This window comes from Natrix helvetica, assembly GCF_964273705.1.
Source record: "Natrix helvetica genome assembly, chromosome: 1".
In the NCBI taxonomy this organism is placed as follows: domain Eukaryota; kingdom Metazoa; phylum Chordata; class Lepidosauria; order Squamata; family Natricidae; genus Natrix; species Natrix helvetica.
This window is the reverse complement of record NC_138548.1, coordinates 4,269,248-4,282,241: the sequence shown is the minus strand read 5'-3', so window position 1 is coordinate 4,282,241 and position 12,994 is coordinate 4,269,248. Positions and strand designations below refer to the sequence as shown.

At 42.9% G+C, this 12,994-nt stretch overlaps 1 pseudogene across 1 annotated transcript in view; it reads left to right on the top strand.

Annotated features, from left to right (window-relative positions):
- Nucleotides 1-12,994, top strand: part of LOC309384033 (ceramide synthase 4-like) — a 68,572-nt pseudogene that overhangs the window by 36,873 nt on the left and 18,705 nt on the right. Inside the window, exon 13 of the transcript in view lies at nt 10,919-11,210. The product of the transcript in view is annotated as a ceramide synthase 4-like (transcript). The remainder of the gene's footprint in view (nt 1-10,918; nt 11,211-12,994) is intronic.

Sequence of the window (12,994 nt, the reverse complement as noted above, 5' to 3'; positions counted from 1 at the left end):
CATTGACTCTAAGCAGAGCTACAAGTCCAGGATATCGCGTCATAGGCATGCTGATTCTTTGCAGCTGGAGCTGCCGTGGTACAGGAAAAGGGCCTTCCCTGCTGTGGCTTTTGCCCTTTGATGATGTGACCCCCTGAGGAGAGGTTGGCTCTGGCGGAGTCAGGTCTTTACACTCTGCAGAAGGTCAGAAGGCTCCCACCCTTCAGACCTCCCGCAGACCCTAAAGACCTGGCTCTGCCAGATGACTTGGGGCCCCAGTGGGGGAAGATCACACTGGAGGTATTTGATGAATTAAGAGGCAATCCCAACTCCTCACCCCCATGGTTGCTCCAACCATGCTCCAACACTGGATGTTTTTAAGAAGAGATTGGGTAAGCATTTGTCTGAAATAGTATAGGGTTTCCTGCCTAAACAGAGGGTTGGACTAGAAGACCTCCAAGGTCCCTTCCAACTTTGTTATTCTATTCTATGTCAACGTTCCAAATATCATGCAGAATTAAATCATTTTCCAAGGCAAAGTTATCCTTAAAGCTCCAATTTAATAAGACAGACATGTTGGCATTATGCTATAAAATTTCAACTCTATTTTACATCCTGTGGGTTCACCCAGTTGAAAGTTCATATCTTTCCCCACACCCCATAATTCATCACATGTTCCAATCATTATCTTCCACGCTGGCATCTACACCCCTCTGCTTCCGGTCAGGTGTCGAGGTGCGGAGACAAAAGATGACCTTGGCTTCTATAAAAGAATGACAACATACATTCCACAATCCTACTCATTTCTATTCCCCCCTCCCAACTACTACGCATTTGAAACACATAGGAAATTATAAGAAAGTGTGGCAGGCCAAAGATTCTTAAAGGAACCTCTGCAGGCCTGACAGGCGGCCTCTCTCCAAAAACCCCACGTTGTCTGCAAAAGAAGTAAAAGTATACATTACTATACACATTTAACCACCTCTGCCTCCCCCAGGGGGACCCTTTGGCTTATCAGGGAACTTCTCATGGAATTGTTTCACTAATTTATCCACTTTCAGATCCCAACTCTTCACCCACGTAGCTTCGGACAAAGGGTATCCCTTCCAATGCACTAAATATTGTAAGCGACCTCTATACAGCCTGGAATCTAATATTTTTTTCACCTCATAATGTGTTTCCCCTTCTACCACCACGGGAGGAGGTGGAGCTTGGCTGGATGGCCTTATGCTAGACCCCCTTACTGGCTTCAGTAAGCTACAATGGAAAATTTACAATGGTAAATTTTCCCTAGGAGTCTGGGTAGGCTGATTAATTATCTTTTCTATTGGGAAAGGACCTAGAAATTTTGGACCTAATTTTTTACTAGGCATCCTTAACCTTATGTATTTAGTAGACAAAAAAACTTTGTCCCCCAGTCGAAAGGGGGGTTGTAGGGAGTGATGTTTATCAGCTTGCTTCTTGTAGGCTTCTGCCGCATCTGCTAGCGCCTTTTTTGTATTCTCCCATCCCTTCTTTATTGCCTCCATCCATTCATTTAGAGACATGGAGGAGGGGGGTTCTTTAGGTAGTTCAGGCATGGGAACGAATTCCATGCCACTGGTAATCTGGAAAGGACTTAATCCTGTACTGCTGTGGACCGCATTATTATATGCTACTTCGGCGAAGGGTAGCAAGTCCGACCAATTGTCTTGCTGATAGTCCACATAACACTGGATGTACTGTTCCATCATCGCATTGGCCCTCTCTGCTGCCCCATTTGTGCTGGGATGAAATGCTGAGCTGAGTCCCTGTGTGGACCCGATCGATTTTAGGAATTCTCTCCAGAACATGGCGGTGAATTGAACTCCGCGATCTGAAATGATCCTTTTTGGTACCCCATGTAGGCGATAAATGTGTTTCACAAACATTTTTGCTAATTTCTTTGCGGATGGTAAGCGTGAACAAGCGATAAACTGTGCTTGCTTGGAAAACAAATCAATAACTGTCCAGATTACTCTATTACCCTTGCTATCTGGAAGCTCGACAATGAAGTCCATTGCTATCTCTTCCCATGGTCGGCTAGGGTTGGCCACTTGTTGTAGTAGTCCAGGGGGCTTTCCTGGCTGGGTTTTCATTGTGGCACAAGTAGCACAGCTTTTTACATAATCTTCCACCTCTGACCTCATCTTTGGCCACCAAATTGACGTCTGGCGAGGTGGAGAGTTTTCAGGAATCTGAAATGACCTCCTAGTTTCGCATCATGACTCTGCTGTAGTACTTGCAGTCTCATCTCTGCAGGGATGTACAGTTTGGACCCCTTCCAGGCTACTCCATCATTCATCGTTAGGATGTCCTTGTTGTTGTTGAACCATGGGTCTGTCTGGAGGGCCGCGTTCAGCTCGGATTTCAGCTTATCTTGGCTTCGAGTGGTTACTTGAGCTGCCTTTTGGTGGGAAGGAGATATGATGGGGTGGACAACTTCTTCCTTTTTACTGTCAAACTGGGGTTTTCTCGACAGCGCATCTGCTAACAAGTTCTTTCCTGCGGGGATGTGTTTTATTTCAAATTTGAACCTTTGGAAATATTGGGCCCAACGAACTTGTTTAGGGGATAACTTCCGATGGGCAAGGAGAGCTTCGAGGTTTTTATGATCAGTCCATACCTCGAACGGTATATCCCCCCCTTCCAGGAGATATCTCCAGGTGAGCATGCTCCACCTGATCGCGAATGCCTCCTTCTCCCAAAGGGCCACCTTCTTTCGGTAGTGGTGAGTTTCTTGGAGATGTAAACGCAAGGCAAGAGGTGGCCTTTTTTATTCTTTTGCAGTAGCACTGCGGCTATCACAACATCACTGGCATCCATTTGGATTATGAAAGGTCGCTCTGGATCGGGGTGTTACAATATGGGTTTTTGGGCAAAGAGCCGTTTTAATTTCTCAAAAGCCTTTTGACAATCCATTGTCCATTTTAACGGTTGGTTTGCTTTCGGTTTAGTTGGGGAAGGCCCCATTTTTAAGAGTTCGGTCAATGGTAGGGCAATTTCAGTGAATGTCGAAATAAACTGCCTATAAAAGTTTGCAAATCCAAGGAAGCTTTGTAATTGTTTGCGAGTGCTTGGAGGTTTCCAATCTAACACCACTTTAGCTTTTCCTGGATCCATTTCTACTCCTTCATTGGAGATACGATACCCCAAGTAATAATAATAATAATAATAATAATAATAATAATAATAATAATAATAATAATAATAATAATAATATGGCCACTGTATCCATAAAAAGGGGCAAAATCACTACATGTGAGGGAATTGAAATGCCCAATGGCCAACTAATTAAATGCAACGAAAATGAAGCCTACAAATACTTAGGCATTTTGCAGTTGGATAACATCAAACATGGAGAAGTAAAAACTATTGTCAGGAGAGAGTACACCAACAGAGTTAGAAAAATTTTGAAATCTAAATTAAATGGTGGAAATACAATCAAGGCCATAAATACCTGGGCAATACCAGTTATAAGATACACAGCTGGTATTGTTAACTGGACACAAGCTGATTTGGACATTTTGGACCAAAAAACAAGGAAACTAATGACAATGCACTACAGTTTACATCCACGTGGTGACACTGATAGACTATACCTGTCCCGAAAATCAGGTGGCAGAGGATTATTACAAGTGAAGCAAATAGTTGAAGAAGAAAAACATGCACTGGCTGATTATTTAAAAGAAAATCAAGAACATCTATTAATCGAAGTAAAGAACAAAAATCTACTGAAGGCCCAACAGACGAAACAAGAATACAGAAAAGATGTGATAAAATCAAGAATGGAGAGTTGGCAGAACAAAGCCTTACATGGTCAATTTCTGGAAAAAATAAAAGATAAAGTGGACAGTGAAAAAACTTGGTTATGGTTAACAACAGGTACATTAAAGAAAGAAACAGAGTCACTAATTCTGGCTGCGCAAGAACAAGCTATCCGAACAAATGCCATTAAAGCCAAAATCGAAAAATCCTTTGATGATGCCAAATGCAGACTCTGCAAAGAAGTTGATGAAACTGTTGACCACATACTCAGCTGCTGTAAAAAAATCGCGCAGACTGATTATAAATTGCGGCACAATTCAGTAGCACAAATGATCCACTGGAATTTGTGCAAAAATTATAATATTAAAACAACAACAAACTGGTGGGAACATAAGCCTGAAAAAGTCACCGAAAATCAGATGGTCAAGATCCTGTGGGATTTTCGTATACAAACAGACAAAGTACTAGCGCATAACACACCAGACATCACACTGGTTGAGAAAAAGAAGGTTACAATCATAGACATCGCAATACCAGGTGATAGCAGGGTTGAGGAGAAGGAACATGAAAAAGTCGCGAAATACCAGGACTTAAAAATTGAAATCCAACGATTATGGCACAAACCAGCAGTGGTAATTCCAGTGGTAATCGGCACACTGGGTGCTATTCCAAAAGCACTGGAATTACATTTAAAACAGTTAAAACTTGACAAAATCACCATCAGTCAAATGCAAAAAGCTGCACTGCTTGGATCTGCACGTATATTACGAAAATACGTTACGATGTCCTAGGCCCCTGGGTGGGGCCCGACTAGTAATCAATGCCAAATCCGGCGTATCAACTGGCCGCTGTGATACAATCGTATAATAATAATAATAATAATAATAATAATAATAATAATAATAATAATAATAATAATAATAATAATAATAATAATAATAATAATAATAATAATAATAATATATTTGTTAGCCGCACCCTCTCCCGAAGGACTCGGGGCGGCGTACAATAAAAACACTTAAAATACAAATATAGACAATACATACACAAAAATATAGACGTATACGTGGAGGAGGTAGACAGATAAATGGAGATAGAATTAAAATTACAATTTAAAATCCCCTAAGTAAAATTACAAGATTAAAAACCCGTCAGGAGCGATATGATCAAACTATGGTTGAGCCAGGACAGCTACTTGGAAAAGGTGGGTCTTGAGCTTTGCATGGAAGGAGCGGAGGTCAGAGGTAGTCCTAATAATCTAGCAAGGTCTTGTGGAACTCACCCTTTGACAACTTTGCGTACAGTTTGGCAGCCAGAAGTTTTTTCAGGACTTGCCGTACCAGTTTCACATGTTCTTCCAGGGTCTCAGAGAAGATCAAGATGTCATCTAAATAGATGAGTACTCCGCAGTATAGGTGGTCATGTAGCCCTTCATTTATGTACTGCATGAATACTGCGGGTGCTCCTTGTAGACCAAAAGGCATGACTTTATATTGGAAGATGCCCAGGGGAGTGTTAAAAGTGGTCTTCCACATCCCCTTTCCGGATTCGTATACGGTAATACGCCTCTCTCAAGTCCAGCTTGGTGAAGATCTTGCCTTTAGCCAAGTGGTTCAACATATCTTTCATGAGAGGGAGGGGATAGGTATTCTTTTCGCATACCGCATTTAAAGCTCGTAAGTCCACACAGAGGTGAACACCCCCATCTTTCTTTTCTCTGAAAAGCACTGGGGCCGCTACTTTCGATTTGGCTGGTTCAATAAAGCCTTTTTTCAAATTGGTGTCAATGTACTTCCTCAATTCTATCATCTCCTTAGGAGTAATAGAGTACATTTTTGGCTTTGGTAAGGTTACACCATATTTGAACTCTATTGCACAGTCTGTGGGGCGGTGAGGTGGAAGGTGGTTTCCGTCTTCCTCACTGAACACCTCCGCCAGATCCCAATAGCTCTTTGGGACTCGTTGGATACCCGGAGGTTTAGTGTCTGCTGCGGTTGCCGCAGGTTCCGGACGGTCTGGGCTGTTGGGTTCCAACGTTCCTGGGTGCCCTTTTGGCTCCACTGGTGGCAGTGGCCTACAGCCGATAGTCAGGTTTCTAATGCCGTCCTCCCACTTTATTGTAGGTGCCCACTTGTTCAGCCATGCAAGCCCCAATATAATAGCTTCCTGCATTCTTGGAGCTACAATGAATCTGAGGAATTCATAGTGGCGCCCTATCACCAACTTTACCAACTCGGTAACTTTAGTGGCTGGGGCCCCTCCAATCAGTGTTCCATCCACTGAATGGGATGGGTTAGGGGTCTTGTACGTATGCCTAGTTGCTCCACAATCGACATGCTGATTAAGCATCGGGTGCAACCGGTGTCCACAACTGCCCCAACTTCCCCTTCCACTCCAGTTTCTGGCACTTGGAGTTTACCTTTTACTTGAAAGGGGCGGATGGGTGCACTAACCATTGGGTCGTCTTCAGCATTTCCCTCCTCCGAGGCCTCCCCTTTGGTAGGATTCTTTGTCACCTTAAGTTGGGGATCCTTTTCTGGAGGTTGTTGGCCCAGAAGGCTCCTCTGTGGTAGCTTCTGGATCCTTCCCTTTATCGCTCTGGCAGTTGGTGCACATGGTTGTGATATTGGGGCTGGAGCCAAGCACTTTGACGCTCTGTGGCCAAATTGATAGCAACGCTGGCATTCTATTGGCTTCCCCGAGGGACGGAACCTAGTTGCATCTCTAGCCTTTGGAACTGCCTCATCACATTGTTCTGTTACCCATCCTGCAGTAATCCCCTCATTCACCTCTTCTTCCACTTTTGAGAACTCTTCTCTGTAGGAAGGTGGGGCAAGAACCTTTTGGGGCATTGCAGGGGAGACTAGAACTGGTGGGGATGTCAATCCCTCAGTTGGTCACTGCCCAGTTATCTGTCATGGTACCATCTGCTGAGGGAGGGCAGGTGCCCACTGGCATTCCTCCCATCCATGACCTGGGGTTAAGACCCATCCCGGGGTTGCCTGCTTCACAGGTTGCAGCTCGACCAATGATGGCTGGCTAGGGGGGATTATGTGCCAAGGACCCTCCTGCTGGCTTGGAGGAGTTATGGGCCAAGTAGGTGCCCTCTGTTGGCTTGGAGCATTTTCCCATGCTGATGGCAAAGGAGGTGGCCAGTGGCATCTCATCCATCCAAATTCTGGGAAGAAAACCCAATCTGGTTTTGCTTCATTTACTGGTTGCAGCCCAATTTGTGGTGGCTGGCAAGTGAAAGATGCTGGCCAAATTCCTTTTTGCTGCCAAGGTTGAAATTCCCATTTTGAAAGGGAATCTGTCTCCCACTTAGTTGCTGGGTAATAAGTCAGTTCATATATTGCCGTTTGGAAGGAGTAATTATCTCCATTCAAGTCCTCCAGCTCATTGCAGCTTTTACTAGTGAAGGGGGGGGGAAAGATTGACTCATGTTTGGTTGAAGAAGTCGGTCTGAGAGGCCCCTCCAGCCATCCCCCTCCGGCTGTGCGTGCATCTTCCCAGAGGCTATACAAGTGAAAATTTCCTCCCACGCAAATTCTTTTGCACTTCGGAAGAACTTCAGAGAAGCAATTCATCATTAGCTTCTTTATCTTAATTGTTCACTGATATTTTACGCTGATGTGGTCAGCGTTGTGAGATCAGTACCCCTCACCACCACCCCCATACGATGGGGGGGGTGTCTGGTGATTTATTTTAAAGGGAGAGTTGAAATAATGTCAGTGTTCCAAATATCATGCAGAATTAAATCATTTTCCAAGGCAAAGTTATCCTTAAAGCTCCAATTTAATAAGACAGACATGTTGGCATTATGCTATGAAATTTCAACTCTATTTTACATCCTGTGGGTTCACCCAGTTGAAAGTTCATATCTTTCCCCACACCCCATAATTCATCACATGTTCCATTCACCATCTTCCACACTGGCATCTACACCCCTCTGCTTCTGGTCAGGTGTCGAGGTGCAGAGACAAAAGATGACCTTGGCTTCTATAAAAGAATGTCAACAATACATTCCACAATCCTACTCCTTTCTATTCCCCCCTCCCAACTACTACACTAATGAAACAGCATAGGAAATTATAAGAAAGTGTGGCAGGCCAAAGATTCTTAAAGGAACCTCTGCAGGCCTGACAATATCACTTTAGCCTTGTTTCATGTTTTTTTTTTTGAGTTAGCATCCTTTAAGACCCCACCATATTTGTTTAGTGTTTGATTTGTTGTATTGCTTTGATTGTTGTGTGAATCAGCACACTCAGCAGGACTCTATGTGTTCCTGGATTGAATTGGACTAGCATTAATGATGTTATCTAGTTAGGGCAATGAAACATCTGCAAGAAAACAAGCATCTCTCACATTTTTTCTCTCTGTGATCACAATGGCAGTTCTGGCAATTTTCCTTAAGCATCGTGACACACCTATCGTCAAAGCCAACAATCGAGATCTCACCTACATCCTTCTGTTCTCCCTCCTGCTCTGCTTCCTTTGCTCTTTCCTATTTATTGGTCAGCCTGGGAAGTTCACCTGTTTCTTACGACAAACTGCTTTTGCCATTGTCTTCTCTCTTGTGGTGTCCTCTTTGGGACAACCATGACCTTCATGATGGAGAAGCTCCATAAACACATAATACTATACACCCATTCCTATTACCTGAGGTGGTCCAGAGATTTACTATGGTTGACGGCATCTCTCCAACATCAATGGACAATGGAGAAGATATACTTCACAAGACTATTGCAAGTAGTTGTTAGACAACAGTCCTCTGGAGTTTCATTAACAGAAAATCTGGAGATTCTCCTGCCTGTTTTAAGATATATTGGAAAGGCCAGTGTCACATTTTATCCTCTGCCATGTGGGTATAAATCAGAGGTGGTATTCAGCCAGTTCTGACCGGTTCTGGTGAACCAGTAGCAAAACGTTTCAGTAGTTTGGAGAACTGGAAAATATCACCTCTGGCTGGCCCCACCCTCATCTGTTCTCTACCTCCTGAGTCCCAGCTGATCGGAAGGGAATGGGGGATTTTGAAGTAACCTTCCCCTAAATTGGGGAAGGAATGCAGATTTTACAGTATCCTTCTCCTGCCACGCCCGCCAAGCCACGCCCACAGAAACAGTAGTCAAACTTTTTGAATCCCACCACTGCTGCTCATGTAGGTCAAATATCCAATTTTATCTTGACTCTCAAGTCCATCTGCTCTGTGGATTAGGAACAAGAGATACAAACATGTTTTTCTCTTCAGAAGTAGGAAGAGAAACTATTGCTAACTAGATAAAACAATTGCTTTCCTTTGCAATTATCGAAAGAACAGTCATTCTCCATGTATCCTCTATGGATTTCTACCCGCAAATCTCTTCCAAGATAAAAATCTGCTTTAAACAATATACCCTTGAATCTCACGATGAAGGCGGGACATGTCACCTTAGCATGCATTGCAAAGAACTGCAGTAATTCCTGGGCTTGGTGAGATTCAACTGGCCTTCATTTTCTCTTCGGTCACAGATCACATACAGGTAAGAAGCATGGTTGATATAAATTTGCCCTTCAGGTGACACAATGTCTGGTTCTAAAGCTCTAGTGACATTTCAAGTGCTACCTGCAATTCAACCTCTGCACAAACCTTGATTTTCTGTTACAGGAGGAAAGGTGATAGAATGACTGGGCTGCCCCTCCCGCTGCTGTTCTTCTGGCTCCTGCCTCCCATTACTGCTAAGAGGATGCAAACAGTAAGAGGATGCAAACTGCTCTCCACCCCTTTCCAGATTCAGAAAAGTTATTACAGGCCTGGTCATCTCAATATTGGTGGGAATTTGCCCCTGGCAACGGTGATTATACCCAACATCCCACACTTTCAAAAATCCCCAACTTTCTTTGATTTTACAATGGTGTAAGTTTCACTTGAATGGGGAAAAATGTAGACACTATTTGCTTTCTTTTAGATTCAGGGCCTCCTTTCAGAAATACTTATTCTCACGATGTTTGCGATGTTCTAGTGTAGTTCAAATCTTTTCTGAATAACCCATCAATCCCATAAAGTAGATGACAATTCTCAATCTTTACAGAATTCTACATTAGGAAGATGATAAGAACATAAACATGTGAAAAGAGACTACACCACAATATAAAAATGACATTGAGACTCTGGAAAGAGGGCAGAGAAGAGCTATAAAGATGATTAGGGGAGGGCTAGAGGTTAAATCATATGAAGAATGGTTACAAGAATTGGATCTGTGTAATGAAAAGAAGGACTAGAGGAGACATGATAGCAGTCTTCCAATAACCGAGGGGGTCCTACAAAGACAAGGGGGTGCAACTATTTTCGAAAGCACCAAAAGGCAGGAGAAGAAACAATGGATGGAAACTAACCAAGGAGAGAAGCAACCTAGAACTAAGGAAAATTTCCTAACAGTGGGAGCAATCAATGGATGGAACAAACTTGCTTCAGAAGTTGTGGATGCTCCATCATTGGCGGATTTCAAAAAGAAACTGGACAACCATTTGTCTGGAATGATACAGAGTCTCCTGCTCAAGCAGTCGGCTGGATTAGAAGACCCCCAAGGTCCCTTCCAACTCTATTATTCTGCGTTCTATGTTTTAACTCTGCTGGCCAAGTGAAGAAGCATTACATAATTATAAGATCAATTCGGACAGAAAGTCATGGTGGAAAAGTCAAAGAAGAGTGGAATCCTTTTCCAGAGCTGGATACTGTAAATAACCAAAGTTTTGCAATCAGCAGTGCTCATGAATAATGATCTTCAGTAAATCTATGCTATCTCTCTCTCCCTCACACACACACACAAGAATCTCGTGCTCAGAAATGGTTACCAGGCCTGAAAAAGCTGCTCCAAGAGAGAACCAAATTTGATTAGGGTGCTAGAGGAGCAATTGGGAATGTTTACAGCCACTGGAGGAAAGTGAAGCAGGGAGACATGATAAAGAGGCATAAAATGGTCCATTGATATGAACAAACAGGCTTTTCTCTTTCATCACAAAGTCATCCAAGGTTAATAAAGAACTTCCTTTAAAAAGGAAAAACAAAACAAAACCCATTCAAACATAAGATGTGCTGCCCCAAAGAACACACCAAAAAGGCAAGGCAAATTCCATCAACATCCTAAAATGCTCCCCAATGTTTGTCGCACTCTAGATTTGTACCCAAGAACTATCAGCAGTTCCTGGCCTTAGTCTTTGCAGTCACAGAGATCAACAAAGATTTGGTTCTCCTGCCCAACCTCACACTTGGCTTCAACATCTACAGCAACGTCCAGATTGAGCTATCCATTTTTTCAAACAGCCTCTCCCTGCTCTCCACTCGAAGCAAAATGGTCCCAGGTTACAAATGTGACAGGCAGGACACCCTGCTCGCTGTCATTGGTGGCCTCAACTCCAAATCCTCAAGGCAGATGGCCTCCATCTTCAGCATCTACAAGGTCCTACAGGTAAGGAAATCTCTACTGGATTCTGTTATATAATAGACAAACAACAGAAGCATGCAAAGAAGCAAAAGATAAAACTAAAAGTGTTTTGGGAGGGCACATCAAGAGTATCTGTCTTAAAGAATCCAAGCAATTCATAATTATATTTTCTCTGTCAAGACATGTTCTTTTATACTTCCAACAAAATAAACAATGAGATAATTCTGAAAAGCTGTATTTGCCAAGAGGTCATGAATGACTTTTATGAAGTCATTCTTCATAAAAAGTTTTACTGGGGTTTTTTCTCTGTATCGAGCTGATGGTCTCTTCCCTTGTCTTCTGACATATCACATCTAGGCAGAATGTGTTGAATGGTGGCTCTTCCTAAGAAGGGAGGAATCTTGAATTTGCCATTCAAAGTGAGTCAGCCTGATTGGTGGGGCAATCAACCACACACAATGCTCACCCTTGAATCCATCATTAAACTGTATGTTGTCTTTTAAAGAGGATTCTCACTTTCTACAGCTCGGTGTTGGCTTTGAGTTCAATCAGGGAGACAGAACAGTGTATCCTTCCTTCTTCCGGATTAATCCCAAGGAATTCCCTCAATATGTGGGTTTAGTCCAGCTTCTTGTGTACTTCCAGTGGAACTGGGTTGGGCTGGTGGCCCCCGAAAATGACAATGGAGAACATTTCATCTCATCGCTAATACCAATGCTCAAGGAGAAGGAGATCTGCCTGGCCTTCACTGAGATGTTGAAATCTGATTTTCTTGATATTCCACTTTTGAAATCCAATGCTATTTTCAAAATTTGGTCCATGTCCGAAGTGATTATTCTATTTGGAGATTCCAGCAGTATTGCAAATGTACAGATCTTTGTGTTTGCGCATGAACAATTTTTCAAAACGTCGTTTCAGAAAGTTTGGATCCTAACTTCCCATTGGAAAGTTCGAGTGATGGGATCTCAGGATGTGATGAAGGTTTTAAAGCCCTTCCATGGAGCTTTGCATTTTAGGGACCACACTGGAGAGCTCTCAAAATTCAGAGATTTCCTTTTGCTGTTAGACCCCTTTAATGCTCAAGGGGACGTCTTTCTCCTGCTATGGTGGAAGATGGTCTTTGACTGCAATTTCCACAAACCAGGCAAAGTCCCTACAAAGGGGAAAAAACGATGTACAGGAAAGGAGAATTTACTCAATGTGCCATCTTACATTTTTGAAATGAGCATGACTGGGGAGAGTTACAATATCTACAATGCTATTTATTCTGTAGCACATGCATTACATGCCATGTACAAATCAGGTCCGAGACCAGCCATGATGAGAGTTGGAAAAAGGATTTCAAATTTCCAATTATGGCAGGTAATTTCCGGGAATTTTTATCCAATCCACAAATGCTCAGCTTCCCATATCTATTTCTTGAATTACTTTTAAAATATCTGTATGCTACCATGGGGACGTGGTGGCTCAGTGGTTAAGATGCTGAGCTTGTCGATCAGGAAGGTTGGCAATTCGGTGGTTTGAATCCCTAGTGCCCTGTAACGGTGAGCTCCCATTACTTGTCCCAGCTTCTGCCAACCTAGCAGTTCGAAAGCATGTAAAAATGCAAGTAGAAAAATGGAGACCATCTTTGGTGGGAAGGTAATAGCCAGGCATGAAATTATTATCTTCGATACGTCTTCGGACAGCGCTGTCTCTTTGGCTTTGAAATGGAGATGAACACCGCCCCATTTTTACTATTATATTTGTCTAACATATATTCTACAAATTGTGTCAGTTTGTTGACCTAATGGTATCTGTCAACAAAA